This window comes from Panulirus ornatus, chromosome 35 (assembly GCF_036320965.1).
Source record: "Panulirus ornatus isolate Po-2019 chromosome 35, ASM3632096v1, whole genome shotgun sequence".
NCBI classification, from domain to species: Eukaryota; Metazoa; Arthropoda; class Malacostraca; order Decapoda; family Palinuridae; genus Panulirus; species Panulirus ornatus.
This window is the reverse complement of record NC_092258.1, coordinates 19861538-19888617: the sequence shown is the minus strand read 5'-3', so window position 1 is coordinate 19888617 and position 27080 is coordinate 19861538.

The window sequence follows — 27080 nt, the reverse complement described above, 5'->3', positions numbered from 1 at the left end:
AATGAGAAGTAATGAAACTGTTTGTGGCAGTCATGTGCACCAGCTCAAGAGCGATCAGTTCAGTTTGTAGGGTAAATACCCAGGTGTATTATCTAACATTTGTATTTAATCTATTACAATGAACACAGTGGCAGCACCACTGTCTTCCCTCCCAGTGGCAGAGACGCGAGAGTCGTCAGTATACATGATGCAGTGGGCTATGTTATCACAGTGGCAGTATACATGATGATGCAGTGGGCTGTGTTATCACAGTGGCAGTATACATGATGATGCAGTGGGCTATGTTATCACAGTGGCAGTATACATGATGATGCAGTGGGCTGTGTTATCACAGTGGCAGTATACATGATGATGCAGTGGGCTATGTTATCACAGTGGCAGTATACATGATGATGCAGTGGGCTGTGTTATCACAGTGGCAGTATACATGATGATGCAGTGGGCTATGTTATCACAGTGGCAGTATACATGATGATGCAGTGGGCTATGTTATCACAGTGGCAGTATACATGATGATGCAGTGGGCTATGTTATCACAGTGGCAGTATACATGATGATGCAGTGGGCTTTGTTATCACAGTGGCAGTATACATGATGATGCAGTGGGCTATGTTATCACAGTGGCAGTATACATGATGATGCAGTGGGCTATGTTATCACAGTGGCAGTATACATGATGATGCAGTGGGCTATGTTATCACAGTGGCAGTATACATGATGATGCAGTGGGCTGTGTTATCACAGTGGCAGTATACATGATGATGCAGTGGGCTATGTTATCACAGTGGCAGTATACATGATGATGCAGTGGGCTGTGTTATCACAGAGGCAGTATACATGATGATGCAGTGGGCTATGTTATCACAGTGGCAGTTATACATGATGATGCAGTGGGCTGTGTTATCACAGTGGCAGTATACATGATGATGCAGTGGGCTATGTTATCACAGTGGCAGTATACATGATGATGCAGTGGGCTGTGTTATCACAGTGGCAGTATACATGATGATGCAGTGGGCTATGTTATCACAGTGGCAGTATACATGATGATGCAGTGGGCTATGTTATCACAGTGGCAGTATACATGATGATGCAGTGGGCTATGTTATCACAGTGGCAGTATACATGATGATGCAGTGGGCTATGTTATCACAGTGGCAGTATACATGATGATGCAGTGGGCTATGTTATCACAGTGGCAGTATACATGATGATGCAGTGGGCTATGTTATCACAGTGGCAGTATACATGATGATGCAGTGGGCTGTGTTATCACAGTGGCAGTATACATGATGATGCAGTGGGCTATGTTATCGTCAGTCTGGAGTTCCTGTGTATGTTCAAGAACACTGGTCATAGCCAAGTGTTGAAGGTGAACATTATAAGTAAATAGTGTCATGCTAGGTTGTAGTGACGTCAGAGGGAGTTATGTGTCAGGGAGAATCATGCTTGGTTGTAGTGACGTCAGAGGGAGTTATGTGCCAGGGAGAATCATGCTAGGTTGTAGTGACGTCAGAGGGAGTTATGTGTCAGGGAGAATCATGCTTGGTTGTAGTGACGTCAGAGGGAGTTAAGTGTCAGGGAGAATCGTGCTTAGTTGTACTGACGTCAGAGGGAGTTCTGTGTCAGGGAGAATCATGCTTGGTTGTAGTGACGTCAGAGGGAGTTATGTGTCAGGGAGAATCATGCTTGGTTGTAGTGACGTCAGAGGGAGTTATGTGTCAGGGAGAATCATGCTTAGTTGTAGTGACGTCAGAGGGAGTTCTGTGTCAGGGAGAATCATGCTTAGTTGTAGTGACGTCAGAGGGAGTTCTGTGTCAGGGAGAATCATGCTTGGTTGTAGTGACGTCAGAGAGAGTTCTGTGCCAGGGAGAATCATGCTTGGTTGTAGTGACGTCCAGAGGGAGTTCTGTGTCAGGGAGAATCATGCTTAGTTGTAGTGACGTCAGAGGGAGTTATTTGTCAGGGAGAATCATGCTTGGTTGTAGTGACGTCAGAGAGAGTTACTGTGCAGGGAGAATCATGCTTGGTTGTAGTGACGTCAGAGGGAGTTCTGTGTCAGGGAGAATCATGCTTAGTTGTAGTGACGTCAGAGGGAGTTCTGTGTCAGGGAGAATCATGCTTAGTTGTAGTGACGTCAGAGGGAGTTATGTGTCAGGGAGAATCATGCTTGGTTGTAGTGACGTCAGAGGGAGTTATGTGTCAGGGAGAATCATGCTTGGTTGTAGTGACGTCAGAGGGAGTTATGTGTCAGGGAGAATCATGCTTAGTTGTAGTGACGTCAGGGGGAGTTCTGTGTCAGGAGAATCATGCTTGGTTGCCAGATGAAGTGCTCAACATGCGGGAAAAACTTGCTCTTCCCAGCATTGTATCACATTGTGTCTCATGTAATGTATTCCCTCACAGCCGACACGTTCCCTCACAGCCGACACGTTCCCTCACAGCCGACACGTTCCCTCACAGCCGACACGTTCCTTCACAGCCGACACGTTCCCTCACAGGCCGACACGTTCCCTCACAGACGACACGTTCCTTCACAGCCGACACGTTCCCTCACAGACGACACGTTCCCTCACAGCCGACACGTTCCCTCACAGCCGACACGTTCCCTCACAGACGACACGTTCCCTCACAGCCGACACGTTCCCTCACAGCCGACACGTTCCCTCACAGCCGACACGTTCCCTCACAGACGACACGTTCCCTCACAGCCGACACGTTCCCTCACAGCCGACACTTTCCCCTCACAGCCGACACGTTCCCTCACAGCCGACACGTTCCCTCAAGACGACACGTTCCCTCACAGCCGACACGTTCCCTCACAGCCGACACGTTCCCTCACAGACGACACGTTCCCTCACAGCCGACACGTTCCCTCACAGCCGACACGTTCCCTCACAGACGACACGTTCCCTCACAGCCGACACGTTCCCTCACAGCCGACACGTTCCCTCACAGACGACACGTTCCCTCGCTGCCCAGTGATCTCTGTTATGAATCTTGTTTGTTAATCAACACAGTTAGTGTCAGGTCTTCACCAGCATCTGTGTTCCTACATTCATGTGTACAACACTGGACTAATGGCTTACAAGTGGCTCCAGATGAATACAGGCTTCAAGTAATATAGTTTGTGTATCCGTTTTTTTTTTTTTTTCCAAAAGAAGGAACAGAGAAGGGGGCCAGGTGAAGATATTCCCTCAAAGGCCCAGTCCTCTGTTCTTAACGCTACCTCGCTATCGCGGGAAATGGCGAATAGTATGAAAAAAAAAAAATATCCGTTGAGACTAATGATAATGTTAAATAAGCAGTGCGTCTCTCTCTCTCTCTCTCTCTCTCTCTCTCTCTCTCTCTCTCTCTCTCTCTCTCTCTCTCTCTCTCTCTCTCTCTCTCTCTCTCTCTTTCCCTTGCTTAAAGACGTTAGCAGGCGTCAACATGTAACAACACAAGAAATACAAAAGTATGAGTATGATATTTATACTCGAGTATGCTTCAGTATGATTAATAGATATACTTTGATACAATTCAAATGTTCTTTATACTAATGTATCTTGTTAGTATATTTATACTAATGTATCTTGTTAATATCTTTATACTAATGTATCTTGTTAATATCTTTATACTAATGTATTTGTTAATATCTTTATACTAATGTATCTTGTTAATATCTTTATACTAATGTATCTTGTTAATATCTTTATACTAATGTATCTTGTTAATATCTTTATACTAATGTATCTTGTTAATATCTTTATACTAATGTATCTTGTTAATATCTTTATACTAATGTATCTTGTTAATATCTTTATACTAATGTATCTTGTTAATATCCTTTATACTAATGTATCTTGTTAATATCTTTATACTAATGTATCTTGTTAATATATTTATACTAATGTATCATGTTAATATCTTTATACTAATGTATCTTGTTAATATCTTTATACTAATGTATCTTGTTAATATCTTAATACTAATGTTTTCTTGTTAATATCTTTATACTAATGTATCTTGTTAATATCTTTATACTAATGTATCTTGTTAATATCTTTATATAATGTATCTTGTTAATATCTTATACTAATGTATCTTGTTAATATCTTTATACTAATGTATCTTGTTAATATCTTTATACTAATGTATCTTGTTAATATCTTTATACTAATGTATCTTGTTAATATTTATACTATGTATCTTGTTAATATCTTTATACTAATGTATCTTGTTAATATCTTTATACTAATGTATCTTGTTAATATCTTTATATTAATGTATCTTGTTAATATCTTTATACTAATGTATCTTGTTAATATATTTATACTAATGTATCTTGTTAATATCTTTTACTAATGTATCTTGTTATATCTTTATACTAATGTATTTGTTAATATCTTTATATAATGTATCTTGTTAATATCTTTATACTAATGTATCTTGTTAATATCTTTATACTTTAAAGTATCTTGTTAATATCTTTATACTAATGTATCTTGTTAATATATTTATACTAATGTATCTTGTTAATATCTTTATACTAATGTATCTGTTAATATATTTATACTAATGTATCTTGTTAATATCTTTTATACTAATGTATCTTGTTAATATCCTTTATATTAATGTATCTTGTTAATATTTTTATACTAATGTATCTTGTTAATATATTTATACTAATGTATCTTGTTAATATCTTTATACTAATGTATCTTGTTATATCTTTATACTAATGTATCTTGTTTATATCTTTTATACTAATGTATCTTGTTAATATCTTTTATAATGTATCTTGTTAATATCTTTATATATGTATCTTGTTAATATCTTTATACTAATGTATCTTGTTAATTTCTTTATACTAATGTATCTTGTTAATATCTTTATTACTATGTATCTTGTTAATATATTTATACTAATGTATCTTGTTAATATCTTTATACTAATGTATCTTGTTAATATCTTTATATTAATGTATCTTGTTAATATCTTTATACTAATGTATCTTGTTATATCTTTATACTAATGTATCTTGTTAATTCATTTATACTAATGTATCTTGTTATATATTTATACTATGTATTCTTGTTAATATATTTATACTAATGTATCTTGTTAATATCTTTATACTAATGTATCTTGTTAATATCTTTATACTAATGTATCTTGTTAATATCTTTATACTAATGTATCTTGTTAATATTTTTTCTATACTAATGTATCTTGTTAATATTTTATACTAATGTATCTTGTTAATATTTTTTATCAATGTATCTTGTTAATTTTCTTTATACTAATGTATCTTGTTAATATCTTTATACTAATGTATCTTGTTAATTTTTTTATTAATTTTTTTAAAAATTTTTATATTGTACTTTTTTTTTTTTAATGTTCTTTTTAAAATTTTTAAAAAATTTTTTTTAAATTTTAAAAAAAAATTTTTATTTTTTACCCTAAACCTTTTTTCTTTTACTTGACTTTTTTTTTATACTAATTTTTTTTAAATTTTACAAATTATTTTTAAAATTTTTTAATTTATCTTTTTTTTCTTTTTCAATGTTTTGTTAAAAATTTTTTAAAAATTTGATCTTTTAGTAACATTAGAAGTGAGGACAATGCAAGAGGCCTGGTATTGTCCCATGGTAGGCAGGTCCTGAGTCTGTCCACACTACAACCTGAACCCATCAACACATCATCCAACCTTCCTTTAAACCTACCTAAAGACACACGTAGCCTCCACTACTGTACTTGGCAGCTGCTGCCTCCATAAACCTACTATCCTATTCCCACACTAGTATTTACCCATATCTGACCTGAAGCTATTTTTTCTAATTTAGATCCATTAATTCTTGTCCAATCCGGTGGTGTAAGAACTATACTCATGTTACCTTTATTAATGGCCTTCACTCATCTACAACCTCAGTCATATTCCCTCTAGCCGTCTTCATCTTAAGTGAGTGTAAATTCAATTTTTTTAACCTTTCTTCATAAGTGAAGTTTCTAACTCCAGGATCATTTTTGTCATTCGCCTTTCTACCTTCTCTAAACAATCTATATCAACTGCATAGTATGGAGGCCAAAACTGTACCACATAATCCAAATGTGGTCTGACCAACGTAAGATAAAGTTACAATAATACTCTAAGAGTTTTATTACTGACAGTTCTATTAATGATCCTTAACATGCTATTAGCAGTTATTACACACTTCATAAAACATTGTTGCCCTGGGTTAAGATCCTTGCTCACCAGTACACCTAAATCTCTTTCACATTCTGTTTTACCAATAGTAATATTGTCCAGTTTGTAATCAGTGTTGCTGTCTTTACCCACACTAAGTGTTCTGCATTTATCTATGGTGAATCCCATTTTCCATGTACTCGCCCATCCTGATAATCTATTTAAGTCAGCAAATTCACTGAATTTTCATCTGAGTCAACTACGGCCACTATTTCTGTATCATCGGCAAATGTAGTTAAGTGGTTGGTTATTCCCATATCTAAATCGTTAATAACGAACAAGACCGGTCCCGAGACTGACCCCTGAGAAAGACCACTGGTTACATTGCCCCGGTCCCATGTAACAACACCACTGGTTACATTGCCCCGGTCCCATGTAACAACACCACTGGTTACATTGCCCCGGTCCCATGTAACAACACCACTGGTTACATTGCCCCGGTCTCATGTAACAACACCACTGGTTACATTGCCCCGGTCCCATGTAACAACATCACTGGTTACATTGCCCCGGTCCCATGTAACAACATCACTGGTTACATTGCCCCGGTCCCATGTAACAACATCACTGGTTACATTGCCCCGGTCCCATGTAACAACACCACTGGTTACATTGCCACGGTCCCATGTAACAACACCACTGGTTACATTGCCCCGGTCCCATGTAACAACACCACTGGTTACATTCCCCGGTCCCATGTAACAACACCACTGGTTACATTGCCCCAGTCCCATGTAACAACACCACTGGTTACATTGCCCCGGTCCCATGTAACAACACCACTGGTTACATTGCCCCGGTCGCATGTAACAACACCACTGGTTACATTGCCCCGGTCCCATGTAACAACATCACTGGTTACATTGCCCCGGTCCCATGTAACAACATCACTGGTTACATTGCCCCGGTCCCATGTAACAACATCACTGGTTACATTGCCCCGGTCCCATGTAACAACACCACTGGTTACATTGCCCCGGTCCCATGTAACAACACCACTGGTTACATTGCCCCGGTCCCATGTAACAACACCACTGGTTACATTCCCCGGTCCCATGTAACAACACCACTGGTTACATTGCCCCGGTCCCATGTAACAACACCACTGGTTACATTGCCCTGGTCCCATGTAACAACACCACTGGTTACATTGCCCCGGTCCCATGTAACAACACCACTGGTTACATTGCCCCGGTCCCATGTAACAACATCACTGGTTACATTGCCACGGTCCCATGTAACAACACCACTGGTTACATTGCCCCGGTCCCATGTAACAACACCACTGGTTACATTGCCCCGGTCCCATGTAACAACACCACTGGTTACATTTCCCCGGTCTCATGTAACAACACCACTGGTTACATTGCCCCGGTCCCATGTAACAACATCACTGGATACATTGCCCCGGTCCCATGTAACAACACCACTGGTTACATTGCCCCGGTCCCATGTAACAACATCACTGATTACATTGCCCCGGTCCCATGTAACAACACCACTGGTTACATTGCCCCGGTCCCATGTAACAACATCACTGATTACATTGCCCCGGTCCCATGTAACAACACCACTGGTTACATTGCCCCGGTCCCATGTAACAACACCACTGGTTACATTGCCCCGGTCCCATGTAACAACACCACTGGTTACATTGCCCCGGTCCCATGTAACAACACCACTGGTTACATTGCCCCGGTCCCATGTAACAACACCACTGGTTACATTGCCCCGGTCCCATGTAACAAGACCACTGGTTACATTGATCCGGTCCCATGTAACAACATCACTGGTTACATTGCCCCGGTCCCATGTAACAACACCACTGGTTACATTGCCCCGGTCCCATGTAACAACACCACTGGTTACATTGCCCCGGTCCCATGTAACAACACCACTGGTTACATTGCCCCGGTCCCATGTAACAACACCACTGGTTACATTGCCCCGGTCCCATGTAACAACATCACTGGTTACATTGCCCCGGTCCCATGTAACAACATCACTGGTTACATTGCCCCGGTCCCATGTAACAAGACCACTGGTTACATTGCCCCTGTCCCATGTAACAACACCACTGGTTACATTGCCCCGGTCCCATGTAACAACACCACTGGTTACATTCCCCGGTCCCATGTAACAACACCACTGGTTACATTGCCCCGGTCCCATGTAACAACACCACTGGTTACATTGCCCCGGTCCCATGTAACAACACCACTGGTTACATTGCCCCGGTCCCATGTAACAACACCACTGGTTACATTGCCCCGGTCCCATGTAACAACATCACTGGTTACATTGCCACGGTCCCATGTAACAACACCACTGGTTACATTGCCCCGGTCCCATGTAACAACACCACTGGTTACATTGCCCCGGTCCCATGTAACAACACCACTGGTTACATTTCCCCGGTCTCATGTAACAACACCACTGGTTACATTGCCCAGGTCCCATGTAACAACATCACTGGATACATTGCCCCGGTCCCATGTAACAACACCACTGGTTACATTGCCCCGGTCCCATGTAACAACATCACTGATTACATTGCCCCGGTCCCATGTAACAACACCACTGGTTACATTGCCCCGGTCCAATGTAACAACATCACTGGTTACATTGCCCCGGTCCCATGTAACAACACCACTGGTTACATTGCCCCGGTCCCATGTAACAACACCACTAGTTACATTGCCCCGGTGTCATGTAACAACACCACTGGTTACATTGCCCCGGTCCCATGTAACAACACCACTGGTTACATTGCCCCGGTCCCATGTAACAACACCACTGGTTACATTGCCCCGGTCCCATGTAACAACACCACTGGTTACATTGACCCGGACCCATGTAACAACACCACTGGTTACATTGCCACGGTCCCATGTAACAACACCACTGGTTACATTGCCCCTGTCCCATGTAACAACACCACTGGTTACATTGCCCCGGTCCCATGTAACAACACCACTGGTTACATTGCCCCGGTCCCATGTAACAACACCACTGGTTACATTGCCCCGGTCCCATGTAACAACACCACTGGTTACATTGCCCCGGTCCCATGTAACAACACCACTGGTTACATTGCCCCGGTCCCATGTAACAACACCACTGGTTACATTGCCCCGGTCCCATGTAACAACACCACTGGTTACATTGCCCCGGTCCCATGTAACAACACCACTGGTTACATTGCCCCGGTCCCATGTAACAACACCACTGGTTACATTGCCCCGGTCCCATGTAACAACACCACTGGTTACATTGCCCCGGTCCCATGTAACAACACCACTGGTTACATTGCCCCGGTCCCATGTAACAACACCACTGGTTACATTGCCCCGGTCCCATGTAACAACATCACTGGTTACATTGCCCCGGTCCCATGTAACAACACCACTGGTTACATTGCCCCGGTCCCATGTAACAACACCACTGGTTACATTGCCCCGGTCCCATGTAACAACACCACTGGTTACATTGCCCCGGTCCATGTAACAACACCACTGGTTACATTGCCCGGTCCCATGTAACAACATCACTGGATTACATTGCCCCGGTCCCATGTAACAACACCACTGGTTACATTGCCCCGGTCCCATGTAACAACATCACTGATTACATTGCCCCGGTCCCATGTAACAACACCACTGGTTACATTGCCCCGGTCCATGTAACAACACTCACTGGTTACATTGCCCCGGTCCCATGTAACAACACCACTGGTTACATTGCCCCGGTCCCATGTAACAACACCACTGTTACATTGCCGCCCAACCCGGTGGTCATGTAACAACACCACTGGTTACATTGCCCCGGTCCCATGTAACAACACCACTGGTTACATTGCCCCGGTCCCATGTAACAACACCACTGGTTACATTGCCCCGGTCCCATGTAACAACACCACTGGTTACATTGCCCCGGCCCATGTAACAACACCACTGGTTACATTGCCCGGTCCCATGTAACAACACCACTGGTTACATTGCCCCGGTCCCATGTAACAACACCACTGGTTACATTGCCCCGGTCCCATGTAACAACACCACTGGTTACATTGCCCCGGTCCCATGTAACAACACCACTGGTTACATTGCCCCGGTCCCATGTAACAACACCACTGGTTTACATTGCCCCGGTCCCATGTAACAACACCACTGGTTACATTGCCCGGTCCCATGTAACAACACCACTGGTTACATTGCCCCGGTCCCATGTAACAACACCACTGGTTACATTGCCCCGGTCCCATGTAACAACATCACTGGTTACATTGCCCCGGTCCCATGTAACAACATCACTGGTTACATTGCCCCGGTCCCATGTAACAACATCCACTGGTTACATTGCCCCGGTCCCATGTACAGTTTCATTCCCCCCATGTAACAACACCACTGGTTACATTGCCCCGGTCCCATGTAACAACACCACTGGTTACATTGCCCCGGTCCCATGTAACAACACCACTGGTTACATTGCCCCGGTCCCATGTAACAACACCACTGGTTACATTGCCCCCGGTCCCATGTAACAACACCACTGGTTACATTGCCCCGGTCCCATGTAACAACACCACTGGTTACATTGCCCCGGTCCCATGTAACAACACCACTGGTTACATTGCCCCGGTCCCATGTAACAACACCACTGGTTACATTGCCCCGGTCCCATGTAACAACACCACTGGTTACATTGCCCCGGTCCCATGTAACAACACCACTGGTTACATTGCCCCGGTCCCATGTAACAACATCACTGGTTACATTGCCCCGGTCCCATGTAACAACACCACTGGTTACATTGCCCCGGTCCCATGTAACAACACCACTGGTTACATTGCCCCGGTCCCATGTAACAACACCACTGGTTACATTGCCCCGGTCCCATGTAACAACACCACTGGTTACATTGCCCCGGTCCCATGTAACAACACCACTGGTTACATTGCCCCGGTCCCATGTAACAACACCACTGGTTACATTGCCCCGGTCCCATGTAACAACACCACTGGTTACATTGCCCCGGTCCCATGTAACAACACCACTGGTTACATTGCCCCGGTCCCATGTAACAACACCACTGGTTACATTGCCCCGGTCCCATGTAACAACACCACTGGTTACATTGCCCCGGTCCCATGTAACAACACCACTGGTTACATTGCCCCGGTCCATGTAACAACACACTGGTTACATTGCCCCGGTCCCATGTAACAACACCACTGGTTACATTGCCCCGGTCCCATGTAACAACACCACTGGTTACATTGCCCCGGTCCCATGTAACAACACCACTGGTTACATTGCCCCGGTCCCATGTAACAACACCACTGGTTACATTGCCCCGGTCCCATGTAACAACACCACTGGTTACATTGCCCCGGTCCCATGTAACAACACCACTGGTTACATTGCCCCGGTCCCATGTAACAACACCACTGGTTACATTGCCCCGGTCCCATGTAACAACACCACTGGTTACATTGCCCCGGTCCCATGTAACAACACCACTGGTTACATTGCCCCGGTCCCATGTAACAACACCACTGGTTACATTGCCCCGGTCCCATGTAACAACACCACTGGTTACATTGCCCCGGTCCCATGTAACAACACCACTGGTTACATTGCCCCGGTCCCATGTAACAACACCACTGGTTACATTGCCCCGGTCCCATGTAACAACACCACTGGTTACATTGCCCCGGTCCCATGTAACAACACCACTGGTTACATTGCCCCGGTCCCATGTAACAACACCACTGGTTACATGCCCCGGTCCCATGTAACAACACCACTGGTTACATTGCCCCGGTCCCATGTAACAACACCACTGGTTACATTGCCCCGGTCCCATGTAACAACACCACTGGTTACATTGCCCCGGTCCCATGTAACAAACACACTGGTTACATTGCCCCGGTCCCATGTAACAACACCACTGGTTACATTGCCCCGGTCCCATGTAACAACACCACTGGTTACATTGCCCCGTCCCATGTAACAACACCACTGGTTACATTGCCCCGGTCCCATGTAACAACACCACTGGTTACATTGCCCCGGTCCCATGTAACAACACCACTGGTTACATTGCCCCGGTCCCATGTAACAACACCACTGGTTACATTGCCCCGGTCCATGTAACAACACCACTGGTTACATTGCCCGGTCCCATGTAACAACACCACTGGTTACATTGCCCCGGTCCCATGTAACAACACCACTGTTACATTGCCCCGTCCCATGTAACAACACCACTGGTTACATTGCCCCGGTCCCATGTAACAACACCACTGGTTACATTGCCCCGGTCCCATGTAACAACACCACTGGTTACATTGCCCCGGTCCCATGTAACAACACCACTGGTTACATTGCCCCGGTCCCATGTAACAACACACTGGTTACATTGCCCCGGTCCCATGTAATAACATCACTGGTTACATTGCCCCGGTCCCATGTAACAACACCACTGGTTACATTGCCCCGGTCCCATGTAACATCACTGGTTACATTGCCCCGGTCCCATGTAACAACACCACTGGTTACATTGCCCCGGTCCCATGTAACAACACCACTGGTTACATTGCCCCGGTCCCATGTAACAACACCACTGGTTACATTGCCCCGGTCCCATGTAACATCACTGGTTACATTGCCCCGGTCCCATGTAACAACACCACTGGTTACATTGCCCCGGTCCCATGTAACAACACCACTGGTTACATTGCCCCGGTCCCATGTAACAACACCACTGGTTACATTGCCCCGGTCCCATGTAACAACACCAATGGTTACATTGCCCCCGGTCCCATGTAACAACACCACTGGTTACATTGCCCGGGTCCTCATTAACAACTCCACTGTTACATTGCCCCGGTCCCATGTAACAACCACCACTGGTTACATTGCCCGGTCCCATGTAACAACATCACTGGTTACATTGCCCCGGTCCCATGTAACAACACCACTGGTTACATTGCCCCGGTCCCATGTAACAACATCACTGGTTACATTGCCCCGGTCCCATGTAACAACATCAATGGTTACATTGCCCCGGTCCCATGTAACAACATCACTGGTTACATTGCCCCGGTCCCATGTAACAACACCACTGGTTACATTGCCCCGGTCCCATGTAACAGTTACATTGCCCCGGTCCCATGTAACAACACCACTGGTTACATTGCCCCGGTCCCATATAACAACACCACTGGTTATATTGCCCCGGTCCCGTGTAACAACATCACTGGTTACATTGCCCCAGTCCCATGTAACAACACCACTGGTTACATTGCCCCGGTCCCATGTAACAACACCACTGGTTACATTGCCCCGGTTTCATGTAACAACACCACTGGTTACATTGCCCCGGTCCCATGTAACAACACCACTGGTTACATTGCCCCGGTCCCATGTAACAACATCACTGGTTACATTGCCCCGGTCCCATGTAACAACACCACTGGTTACATTGCCCCAGTCCCATATAACAACACCACTGGTAACATTGCCCCTGTCCCATGTAACAACACCACTGGTTACATTGCCCCGGTCCCATTTAACAACACCACTGGTTACATTGCCCCTGTCCCATGTAACAACACCACTGGTTACATTGCCCCGGTCCCATGTAACAACACCACTAGTTACATTGCCCCGGTCCCATGTAACAACACCACTGGTTACATTGCCCCGGTCCCATGTAACAACACCACTGGTTACATTGCCCCGGTCCCATGTAACAACACCACTGGTTACATTGCCCCGGTCCCATGTAACAACACCACTGGTTACATTGCCCCGGTCCCATGTAACAACATCACTGGTTACATTGCCCCGGTCCCATGTAACAACACCACTGGTTACATTGCCCCGGTCCCATGTAACAACATCACTGGTTACATTGCCCCGGTCCCATGTAACAACACCACTGGTTACATTGCCCCGGTTTCATGTAACAACACCACTGGTTACATTGCCCCGGTCCCATGTAACAACACCACTGGTTACATTGCCCCGGTCCCATGTAACAACACCACTGGTTACATTGCCCCGGTCCCATGTAACAACACCACTGGTTACATTGCCCCGGTCCCATGTAACGCCGTTGATGTATACCGTCAGTTTTGTGTCCGTAATCCAATTCAATACACAACCCTGGGTGATGCCGTGTGATGCTAGTTTTCTAAGCAGAAGTTCATGAGGTACTCTGTCAAAGCCTTACTTAAGTGTAAGTATACAAAAGCCTTACTTAAGTGTAAGTATACAAAAGCCTTACTTAAGTGTAAGTATACAATATCATAATTCTTACCTGATCAACAGTTTCAAATACTTTATTAAAGAAGGAGAGAAGGTTACTAAGAGATGACTTCCCTTATGTAAACCCATGTTGAGAATCCCTAATATGATTCTCCAAGTGTTCCCGTATTTTGTCCGTTAGAATTGATTCCAGAAATTTCCCCACAATAGATGTCAAGTTGATAGTATGGTAATGAGAGGCAATGAATCTATCCTCTTTCTTAAAAATGTGAAGGACATTTGCTGTCCTCCATTGCTTAGGAAGTACGCCTGATTCCAGGGAAGGTTTCCATATATTTAAGAGCGGAACTCTTACTTCCTCCTTACATTCTGCCAAGATCCAGCCATCCTAACCCTCTGACCCAACACTCTTGTTTACTTTTCATCGTTCTAGTTGTTTCAAAATATCAAATTTATTTATTTTCATATCGCTTACCTGCACACTAATTTGTGTTGGCTGATCAGTAAACTGTTTCACCCCGTTTTACCTTGTTGTACAAGACCTTCTTCTGCCCTATTATAAGGTGATTTATTCGATTATCTAACCATTTTGGGTCATTAGTCTTGGTCCTATATCGTCTATATGGAATATTGAAATCTTGTCCCTTTTTCATAGTTAATGGTCACCGTGCCTCACCTCACACCACTGCTATGCTGGTGTGAGTGACCTGACCTCCACAGCTTGGTCCGTCTGACCTGACCTGCACAGCTTGGTCCGTCTGACCTGACCTGCACAGCTTGGTCCGTCTGACCTGACCCAAATGTGGTTTTCAACATCACATTTACTAACTGCAAATTTGGCTTGAACCTGAGCTTTGTCATGCTGGCTCACCAAGGTTGATGTGAGAAGGAAATAAATAGTAATTTGCTGTGAATCCCTTGATGTATATTGTGTGAGTAGTTGTGTCAGACTGGCGTGAGGGACCAGCGGGTCTCAGTGTGCTAAAGATAATTACTGAAGATCAAGAATGAGAAGTAATGAAACTGTTTGTGGCAGTCATGTGCACCAGCTCAAGAGCGATCAGTATGGCAGACACTTCAGTTTGTAGGGTAAATACCCAGGTGTATTATCTAACATTTGTATTTAATCTATTACAATGAACACAGTGGCAGCACCACTGTCTTCCCTCCCAGTGGCAGAGACGCGAGAGTCGTCAGTATACATGATGCAGTGGGCTATGTTATCACAGTGGCAGTATACATGATGATGCAGTGGGCTATGTTATCACAGTGGCAGTATACATGATGATGCAGTGGGCTATGTTATCACAGTGGCAGTATACATGATGATGCAGTGGGCTATGTTATCACAGTGGCAGTATACATGATGATGCAGTGGGCTATGTTATCACAGTGGCAGTATACATGATGATGCAGTGGGCTATGTTATCACAGTGGCAGTATACATGATGATGCAGTGGGCTATGTTATCACAGTGGCAGTATACATGATGATGCAGTGGGCTATGTTATCACAGTGGCAGTATACATGATGATGCAGTGGGCTATGTTATCACAGTGGCAGTATACATGATGCAGTGGGCTGTGTTATCACAGTGGCAGTATACATGATGATGCAGTGGGCTATGTTATCACAGTGGCAGTATACATGATGATGCAGTGGGCTATGTTATCACAGTGGCAGTATACATGATGATGCAGTGGGCTATGTTATCACAGTGGCAGTATACATGATGATGCAGTGGGCTATGTTATCACAGTGGCAGTATACATGATGATGCAGTGGGCTATGTTATCACAGTGGCAGTATACATGATGCAGTGGGCTATGTTATCGTCAGTCTGTGGGCACGTGGCAGTATACATGATGCAGTGGGCTATGTTATCGCCAGTCTGGAGTTCCTGTGTATGTTCAAGAACACTGGTCATAGCCAAGTGTTGAAGGTGAACATTATAAGTAAATCGTGTCATGCTTGGTTGTAGTGACGTCAGAGGGAGTTATGTGTCAGGGAGAATCATGCTAGGTTGTAGTGACGTCAGAGGGAGTTATGTGCCAGGGAGAATCATGCTAGGTTGTAGTGACGTCAGAGGGAGTTATGTGTCAGGGAGAATCATGCTTGGTTGTAGTGACGTCAGAGGGAGTTATGTGCCAGGGAGAATCATGCTAGGTTGTAGTGACGTCAGAGGGAGTTATGTGTCAGGGAGAATCATGCTAGGTTGTAGTGACGTCAGAGGGAGTTATGTGTCAGGGAGAATCATGCTAGGTTGTAGTGACGTCAGAGGGAGTTATGTGTCAGGGAGAATCATGCTTGGTTGTAGTGACGTCAGAGGGAGTTATGTGCCAGGGAGAATCATGCTTGGTTGTAGTGACGTCAGAGGGAGTTCTGTGTCAGGGAGAATCATGCTTAGTTGTAGTGACGTCAGAGGGAGTTATGTGCCAGGGAGAATCATGCTTGGTTGTAGTGACGTCAGAGGGAGTTATGTGTCAGGGAGAATCGTGCTTAGTTGTAGTGACGTCAGAGGGAGTTCTGTGTCAGGGAGAATCATGCTTGGTTGTAGTGACGTCAGAGGGAGTTATGTGTCAGGGAGAATCATGCTTGGTTGTAGTGACGTCAGAGGGAGTTATGTGTCAGGGAGAATCATGCTTAGTTGTAGTGACGTCAGAGGGAGTTCTGTGTCAGGGAGAATCATGCTTAGTTGTAGTGACGTCAGAGGGAGTTCTGTGTCAGGGAGAATCATGCTTGGTTGTAGTGACGTCAGAGGGAGTTCTGTGTCAGGGAGAATCATGCTTAGTTGTAGTGACGTCAGAGGGAGTTCTGTGTCAGGGAGAATCATGCTTGGTTGCCAGATGAAGTGCTCAACATGCAGGAAAAACTTGCTCTTCCCAGCATTGTATCACATTGTGTCTCATGTAATGTATTCCCTCACAGCCGACACGTTCCCTCACAGCCGACACGTTCCCTCACAGCCGACACGTTCCCTCACAGCCGACACGTTCCTTCACAGCCGACACGTTCCCTCACGGCCGACACGTTCCCTCACAGCCGACACGTTCCCTCACAGACGACACGTTCCCTCACAGCCGACACGTTCCCTCACAGACGACACGTTCCCTCACAGCCGACACGTTCCCTCACAGCCGACACGTTCCCTCACAGCCGACACGTTCCTTCACAGCCGACACGTTCCCTCACAGACGACACGTTCCCTCACAGCCGACACGTTCCCTCACAGCCGACACGTTCCCTCACAGCCGACACGTTCCCTCACAGCCGACACGTTCCTTCACAGCCGACACGTTCCCTCACAGCCGACACGTTCCCTCACAGCCGACACGTTCCCTCACAGCCGACACGTTCCCTCACAGCCGACACGTTCCCTCACAGACGACACGTTCCCTCACAGCCGACACGTTCCCTCACAGCCGACACGTTCCCTCACAGACGACACGTTCCTTCACAGCCGACACGTTCCCTCACAGACGACACGTTCCCTCACAGCCGACACGTTCCCTCACAGCCGACACGTTCCTTCACAGCCGACACGTTCCCTCACAGACGACACGTTCCCTCACAGACGACACGTTCCCTCACAGACGACACGTTCCCTCACAGCCGACACGTTCCCTCACAGACGACACGTTCCCTCACAGACGACACGTTCCCTCACAGACGACACGTTCCCTCACAGCCGACACGTTCCCTCACAGACGACACGTTCCCTCACAGCCGACACGTTCCCTCACAGACGACACGTTCCCTCACAGCCGACACGTTCCCTCGCTGCCCAGTGATCTCTGTTATGAATCTTGTTTGTTAATCAACACAGTTAGTGTCAGGTCTTCACCAGCATCTGTGTTCCTACATTCATGTGTACAACACTGGACTAATGGCTTACAAGTGGCTCCAGATGAATACAGGCTTCAAGTAATATAGTTTGTGTATCCGTTGAGACTAATGATAATGTTAGATAAGCTCTCTCTCTCTCTCTCTCTCTCTCTCTCTCTCTCTCTCTCTCTCTCTCTCTCTCTCTCTCTCTCTCTCTCTCTCTCTCTCTCTCTCTCTCTCTCTCTCTCTCTCTCTCCATTGCTTAAAGACGTTAGCAGGCGTCAACATGTAACAACACAAGAAATACAAAAGTATGAGTATGATATTTATACTCGAGTATGCTTCAGTATGATATGTATACTCGAGTATGCTTCAGTATGATTAATAGATATACTTTGATACAATTCAAATGTTCTTTATACTAATGTATCTTGTTAATATCTTTATACTAATGTATCTTGTTAATATCTTTATACTAATGTATCTTGTTAATATCTTTATACTAATGTATCTTGTTAATATCTTTATACTAATGTATCTTGTTAATATCTTTATACTAATGTATCTTGTTAATATCTTTATACTAATGTATCTTGTTAATATCTTCATACTAATGTATCTTGTTAATATCTTTATACTAATGTATCTTGTTAATATCTTCCTACTAATGTATCTTGTTAATATCTTTATACTAATGTATCTTGTTAATATCTTTATACTAATGTATCTTGTTAATATCTTCATACTAATGTATCTTGTTAATATCTTTATACTAATGTATCTTGTTAATATCTTTATACTAATGTATCTTGTTAATATCTTTATACTAATGTATCTTGTTAATATCTTCATACTAATGTATTTTGTTAATATCTTTATACTAATGTATCTTGTTAATATCTTCATACTAATGTATTTTGTTAATATCTTTATACTAATGTATCTTGTTAATATCTTTATACTAATGTATCTTGTTAATATCTTCATACTAATGTATTTTGTTAATATCTTTATACTAATGTATCTTGTTAATATCTTCATACTAATGTATTTTGTTAATATCTTTATACTAATGTATCTTGTTAATATCTTCATACTAATGTATTTTGTTAATATCTTTATACTAATGTATCTTGTTAATATCTTCATACTAATGTATTTTGTTAATATCTTTATACTAATGTATCTTGTTAATATCTTCATACTAATGTATTTTGTTAATATCTTTATACTAATGTATCTTGTTAATATCTTCATACTAATGTATCTTGTTAATATCTTTATACTAATGTATCTTGTTAATATCTTCATACTAATGTATCTTGTTAATATCTTCATACTAATGTATTTTGTTAATATCTTTATACTAATGTATCTTGTTAATATCTTCATACTAATGTATTTTGTTAATATCTTTATACTAATGTATCTTGTTAATATCTTCATACTAATGTATTTTGTTAATATCTTTATACTAATGTATCTTGTTAATATCTTCATACTAATGTATTTTGTTAATATCTTTATACTAATGTATCTTGTTAATATCTTTATACTAATGTATTTTGTTAATATCTTTATACTAATGTATCTTGTTAATATCTTCATACTAATGTATTTTGTTAATATCTTTATACTAATGTATCTTGTTAATATCTTCATACTAATGTATTTTGTTAATATCTTTATACTAATGTATCTTGTTAATATCTTCATACTAATGTATTTTGTTAATATATTTATACTAATGTATTTTGTTAATATCTTTATACTAATGTATCTTGTTAATATCTTTATACTAATGTATCTTGTTAATATCTTTATACTAATGTATCTTGTTAATATCTTTATACTAATGTATCTTGTTAATATCTTCATACTAATCTATTTTGTTAATATATTGATACTAATGTATTTTGTTAATATCTTTATACTAATGTATTTTGTTAATATCTTTATACTAATGTATCTTGTTAATATCTTTATACTAATGTATCTTGTTAATATCTTTATACTAATGTATTTTATTAATATCTTTATACTAATGTATCTTGTTAATATCTTTATACTAATGTATTTTGTTAATATCTTTATACTAATGTATCTTGTTAATATCTTTATACTAATGTATCTTGTTAATATCTTTATACTAATGTATCTTGTTAATATCTTTATACTAATGTATCTTGTTAATATCTTCATACTAATGTATTTTGTTAATATATTTATACTAATGTATTTTGTTAATATCTTTATACTAATGTATTTTGTTAATATCTTTATACTAATGTATCTTGTTAATATCTTTATACTAATGTATCTTGTTAATATATTTATACTAATGTATTTTGTTAATATCTTTATACTAATGTATTTTGTTAATATCTTTATACTAATGTATCTTGTTAATATCTTTATACTAATGTATCTTGTTAATATCTTTATACTAATGTATTTTGTTAATATCTTTATACTAATGTATCTTGTTAATATCTTTATACTAATGTATTTTGTTAATATCTTTATACTAATGTATCTTGTTAATATCTTTATACTAATGTATCTTGTTAATATCTTTATACTAATGTATCTTGTTAATATCTTTATACTAATGTATTTTGTTAATATCTTTATACTAATGTATCTTGTTAATATCTTTATACTAATGTATCTTGTTAATATCTTTATACTAATGTATCTTGTTAATATCTTTATACTAATGTATCTTGTTAATATCTTTATACTAATGTATCTTGTTAATATCTTTATACTAATGTATCTTGTTAATATCTTTATACTAATGTATCTTGTTAATATATTTATACTAATGTATCTTGTTAATATCTTTATACTAATGTATCTTGTTAATATATTTATACTAATGTATCTTGTTAATATCTTTATACTAATGTATCTTGTTAATATCTTTATACTAATGTATCTTGTTAATATCTTTATACTAATGTATCTTGTTAATATCTTTATACTAATGTATCTTGTTAATATCTTTATACTAATGTATCTTGTTAATATCTTTATACTAATGTATCTTGTTAATATCTTTATACTAATGTATCTTGTTAATATCTTTATACTAATGTACTAATGTATCTTGTCAATATCTTTATACTAATGTATCTTGTTAATATCTTTATACTAATGTATCTTGTTAATATCTTTATACTAATGTATCTTGTTAATATCTTTATACTAATGTATCTTGTTAATATCTTTATACTAATGTATCTTGTTAATATCTTTATACTAATGTATCTTGTTAATATCTTTATACTAATGTATCTTGTTAATATCTTTATACTAATGTATCTTGTTAATATCTTTATACTAATGTATCTTGTTAATATCTTTATACTAATGTATCTTGTTAATATCTTTATACTAATGTATCTTGTTAATATCTTTATACTAATGTATCTTGTTAATATCTTGCGCAGGCTTCTCACTGTCTTCTTTACAGGGACATGAATGGATTCCGGTGGTGGGAGGAGGTGCAGCAGATAGCCCACTCTTCCATGCCTTGCTGCCCCTGGACAGTGGCCTTGCCTCTCCCCCCGCACCACTCTACCTCCTCCTTCATTAAACAACAAAAATAAATTTCAAATATTCCATGCGAGGCTCCACTTCTGATATTCATCTTAATATTCAGATGTTTTTTGTAACATTCTTAAGTTTCTTACATGAATTAAATTATCGAAATAAGAACAATTTTTCTGTACCCAAGACTAAAACACAAACTTGGAAAATCTGTGAGATGAGGTGGAAGGTATGATGACTGGTGATGATCACATTGTAAGAGACATAACAGGGAATATTTCAACGAAGTAAAATGATAGTTTACTGTAAGTCAAGACCAAACATGATAATTAAAGAGCCCAACACAGGACCTGGACAACTTATAAAACATAATGTCATCTCTACTGTACGGGGAGGGAGTAGTACACTCGTGGGACACCATCACTTGAACATTCTTTACCATCATACATACAGTCTCCACTAGCCATGTCCTCAGGCACTTACTGCTTAAAGATAGTGGTTCTTTAAGGCCAGCGGTTAAATGAGGTCAGTGACTGTGAGGCGTTACGTCCTGCCTTCAGCCCTTACACATTAAAGGGTGTATAATCAACACATAGGCCCATTAAAACAGATGACTCTCTTTTAACAGCTTCTGTTAACAGAGAGATTTGGACTAGACACACATTCCCTTACATTCTGGCTTATATCTGACACCTGACGGCTGTAATTGTACCTACTCTTTCCCTCCTTCTGAAGTTGGTCAAATGCTATACACAGATAAAAATCCATAAAAATATATTCATAATAGGAAAATAAAAAATGGCTCTCACAATATAAATAATACCATTTATTCTTGATACATAGATCTCTCTATATATTACTTTACTTAACATCACTCTGGCAAGTTCACTGGCCTCAGTTATATAACATAAGGGTTTGAAATGATTGAGATGTGTATAGATTACATTATACATTTACCAACAGCTTTGTATCACATCTTCCTCTTATGGCCATTCATTCCTAAGAGAGAGAGAGTTGACCTTGATCTTCCTCCAGTTTCTATACAATTTCTCAAAGACAATTGAATAAGATATAATGGGTAACTATAACATTTAGGGGTAACTAGAGGAGATAACTGTAACATCCCCCTCTCAAAAGAGGCTAGGATTCAGCCACTAGTTGACTCATGACTAACTGGTATACGACACAATACATCAGCTATAACATTATCCTTTCCTCTTATATGTTTAATAATCAAATTATAATCTTGTAACAAAAGACTCCACCTTGTTAAACGTTGGTTGACATTTTTCATCTTATGCAAAAATACAAGAGGATTGTGATCCGTAGACACTTGGATCGGCTTTAACTACTCTGAAACATGCATCAAAATGATTCAAACTTAAAGTCAACGCTAATGTTTCCTTACTAATAGTACTGTAGTTTTTCTGATGGGACGGAAACTTCTTTGAAAAATAACAAATTAGGAAATCAATATCATCTTTCTCCTGCATTAAGACTCCATCAACTCCAAAATCACTTGCATATATATACAATTCAAATGGTCTATCATAACTTGGAGTAGAAACTATGGATGCACATACAAGTATCTGTTCCAATTTCTTAAAGGCCTCATCACATTGATCACCATACAAATATGACCTTCTTTGACAATAAGTTGGTTGATGGTAAAGCAATGACTGAAAATTCATACAAAACCTACGATAATATCCAGCCATACCCAGAAATCTCAATCATTCTTTCTTATTTGTAGGTGTTGGAAATTTTACAATACTTTCTTTCTTAACAGTAATTGGTTAACACATCCCTGACAACAACATAATCTAGATATTCTTCAGTTGCTCTGCTAATTCATTTACTCTTTACAAGATTTACCGTCAAATTTGCTTTATCCAACTTATAAAACACTTCCCTCACTAAATACAAATGTTCTTCCCAAGTTTTTGAATACAATGCTATATCAACTATGTATAGAGAACCATCTTTAACATCACACAATCCTTGATTTACTAATACAATGCTATATCAACTATGTATAGAGAACCATCTTTAACATCACACAATCCTTGATTTACTAATACAATGCTATATCAACTATGTATACAGAACCATCTTTAACATCACACAATCCTTGATTTACTAATACAATGCTATATCAACTATGTATACAGAACCATCTTTAACATCACACAATCCTTGATTTACTAATACAATGCTATATCAACTATGTATACAGAACCATCTTTAACATCACACAATCCTTGATTTACTGATCTTTGGAAAGTACTACCACCATTTCTCATACCAAAGAGCATCAGTTTATACTGATACAAACCATCCATAGATACAAATGCAGGATTTCCTATGCTCTTTCAGTCAAAGGTACTTCCTAATACCCTTTCAATAAGTCGAACTTGGTTACAAATTTAGCATCTCTTATCTGATCAATACAAACATCTACTCTGGGAATAGCATACGAGTCAGCTTTGGTTATTTACCTTTCTGAAATCAGTACAAGTGGTGAAGCTTTTTAGTCAATTATGCCACACAAAACTAACTCTTGCAGACTTCAACGCTCATCATCATCAGTTTTGTTAAGTAAGAAGTATATTCATAGGCATTACGCAATATATGTCAGGTTTTGTGATATTCACTTGTGTGTGAAATAATGTGCCACATATCAAAAATTTGTGTGTACATTCCCAGTGAAAGCAGCCACGGCTTAGTGTTGTTGTTGATCTTATTAGATAACATAAAGATTGTACATGTGCTTAAATGCTGTAAAGTTATCCAGTTTTTATTTCATTGTGTGGAATTAAAAGTCCTCGTAATCAAGATAACAGATTCTGAGTACTGTACTACAGTTACACATAGTGTTTTTTCCTGCTAATGGAAACAAATGGTAAATCATATCATGAATTCTAATCTGGCTCTTGTGAACGATGGTCGTGGAACTCGTGTAGATGATGGGACAGGAAACATCTCAGCCATCGACCTATCTTGGTCATCCCCAGATATACTAAATAACATCACCTGGGTACTTATGACGACTTCTTGGCAAGTGACCACTTCCTCATCTGTCTTTCTTATACATGTGACAACTGTACCAGACCGTCTCCGATTAGATTGCCTTATAAGAAAGCAGACTGGGGGTCATTCTCAAGACAAGCTGTCCTAGACATATCCGGAGATGACCCTGGCCCAAAGGTCAATAATGTAACCAATACCATCCTCAGGGCTGCTGAGGCCTCTGTTCCTAAGATCACTACAACATCCACAAAGCACAGAGTTCCTTGGTGGACACCAGGTTGCCGAAATGTGAGCGCAATAGGAGATATAGGACTGTCGACAAAGAGCTTCAGATAACAACTTCATTACATATCAACAAGCGAGAGCTCAGGCAAGAAGAGCAATACGACAAGCCAAAAGAGACGCCTGGCGTGGCTGCTATGTTTCAACTGTTTATAAAGACACACCCAGCAGTCAGGTCTGGTCCACAATATAGAAAATGACCAGAAAATATGAACAATCTTCCTTCCCCCAACTTACCACGCAAGACGGCACCATAGACGACACAGTTGACATAGCCATCGCTATCGCCAGCAGATTCTCAGACATAAGTAGCTCGACCAATGACGATCGACGGTTTGTACCTCACAAACGTCAGGCCGAGCAAACAGTGACTGACTTTGTCACAGAAGATGACACTATGCCATACAATAATGCATTTACTCTTAAACAATTACTTCTTGTCCTGAAATCCTGCAACTGTACCAGCCCAGGACCCAGCGGGATAACCTACAAGATGATTCATCATCTAAGTCAGGCCAACCTGACTACTCTGTTAACATTGTACAATGATGAGATTTGGACGTCTCGAACGTTTCCAAACTCCTGGCACTTTGCGCACGTCATCCCCATCACAAAAGGTTCTGGACGCATCGACGAGCTGCATTTGTAAGGTCATGGAGAGAATGGTTAATAAAAGACTTCTTTGTTTATTAGAATCGCAAAACTTGTTAAATGATCAACAGTGTGCATTCCATAAACACAGAAGCGCAATGGATCATTTCATGAATTTAGAACATAACATTTTAGATGCTTTTATAAAGAAAGATTTTCTAACTGCAGTTTTTTTAGATTTGGAAAAAGCCTTTGACATGACATGGCGAAACGGAATTTTAAGCAAACTTTATGCTATTGGTTTAAGAGGTTCTTTACCTGTTTTTATAAAAAAAAAAATCTTACATGACAGAACATTCGCTGTCAAGTTTACTGCATCAAACTTAATCTCGGATATATTTGTCCAAGAAAACGGGGTGTCGCAAGGCAGCGTTTTGAGCCCATTATTTAACATCATGATTAATGATATTTTGTCTCCAGCTTCCGTCCCTCGAAACCTTAAATATTCACTTGATGCTGATGATTGTGCACTACGGCACATCCTCGCCTAATGCACACTTGACGGCTGAACGGGTTCAAGTTACACTTGAATCCGTTCAACGTTGAGCGATGTAGTGGGAATTCAAGTCTTCACCAGCTAAAAGTGTCGCGGTTGTTTATATCCGCAAAAATAAAGTCCCGAATTTGCAGCTAAAATTAGAGAACAACCCGATTGCCTTTTGTAATAATGTAAGATTCCTTGGCTTACATTTTGACCAAAGTTTGATTTGGAAAAAACACATAGATTATTTGCTTACAAATAGTAATAAACGGTTAGATATTCTTAAGTATCTCTCGGGTTCATTTTGGGAAGCCGACTGGAAATCTTTATTAATGTTGTACAAGGTCATTATTAATGTTGTACATAGTCATTATTAATGTTGTACAAGGTCATTATTAATGTTGTACAAGGTCATTATCAATGTTGTACAAGGTCATTATTAATGTTGTACAAGGTCATTATTAATGTTGTACAAGGTCATTATTAATGTTGTACAAGGTCATTATCCATGTTGTACAAGGTCATTATTAATGTTGTACAAGGTCATTATTAATGTTGTACATAGTCATTATTAATGTTGTACAAGGTCATTATTAATGTTGTACAAGGTCATTATCAATGTTGTACAAGGTCATTATTAATGTTGTACAAGGTCATTATTAATGTTGTACAAGGTCATTATTAATGTTGTACAAGGTCATTATTAATGTTGTTCAAGGTCATTATTAATGTTGTACAAGGTCATTATTAA